We start from the raw sequence: 1074 nt of genomic DNA on the forward strand, positions 1-1074 counted from the left end.
ACCTGCACCCTGTGTCAGGCATTTACTTCTGAAATATAGTGAAGTATTACGTGCTCATAGTTGTTGTAAATTTAAACAACATGTAGTGACATGTGATTGATATTTCAACCATAAATACCTATTTTCAATTCCGTTTTCTTTTTTACTGTAAAATAAAGTTATTTTTTAGGTCATATATATCAATTCTATAGACGAATAGCATATTAACATTGATTTTATGTTTATTTCCAGTGGTTAACTTACTTAATATGCGGTGATAATTCCAACCCGCATAGGGGTTCTACGGGGGTCTTCTGTTGTAATATCCACTATAATATGTCCAAAGAACTCCACTTCACACTCTGGTTTAGTTTGGCTGAAAGGAAGTTTTGAGTATCCTTGTTAGTATATATTTGAATCCCAGTGGTATTGAGTAAACTTTTTATCTCCTTATTAATCTATAAACTTTCTATTTAAATGGAATGGACTCCACCCGTTCCCGGAAGGATCCCTTCCTTAAAGTTACGTCTTTGTCTGTATTTAACCAAGCATTCGTTAAATACCTATTTATATAGTTGTTTGTGACCTTAACTATTTTCCCATTATTACCCAATTGTACTTCGACTTTGAGAGAAATATACTCTTGTTTACAGTCTTTACTCACACTTATCCATTAATGACTATATTAGTGCCAGTCGTTACATTCTACCTGCTAGAGAGTGTCTATTCTATTGAATTCAAACCAATATCACTACGTTTTCTAAGCGCACTCTCCCTTTAGGGATTGTCTCTTTCCTCTTACCTTTCGCCTCAATCGATTCCGTCCGTCAGTCCCCCCGTTCAGGATCAGCGTGTTCGCTCAGTCATTACCCCTTCGAATGCGCCGCGTCTTTATTTAGAAACACTTCCGTGTTTCAAGCGGCCATACCCGATTGGTTGTTCAGGGTCACGTGGTCCCTGAGTCACCGATCCGTATTCATTGGCTCAGAGCGCTCATGTGGGTTTCTCAAAACACAACTTCTTTTGGCGAATTCGGCGCCATCTGATAGTGTCTTTTTAAATGAAACTTCGATTATGGGCATATATTAAAAGAAT

General features: G+C 37.5%; 1 long non-coding RNA gene across 1 annotated transcript; it reads right to left on the reverse strand.

Moving 5' to 3' along the window:
• Positions 1-243: 243 nt before the first annotated feature.
• On the reverse strand, positions 244-820 carry LOC147750639 (uncharacterized). The gene is made up of 2 exons (XR_015299771.1): positions 782-820; positions 244-355 (listed from the first exon to the last, which is right to left on the reverse strand). It is a non-coding gene; the product is annotated as an uncharacterized LOC147750639 (long non-coding RNA).
• Between the last annotated feature and the right edge of the window lie 254 nt (positions 821-1074).

The sequence above is a fragment of the Lissotriton vulgaris genome, chromosome 1_1, assembly GCF_964263255.1.
Source record: "Lissotriton vulgaris chromosome 1_1, aLisVul1.2, whole genome shotgun sequence".
Taxonomy (NCBI): domain Eukaryota; kingdom Metazoa; phylum Chordata; class Amphibia; order Caudata; family Salamandridae; genus Lissotriton; species Lissotriton vulgaris.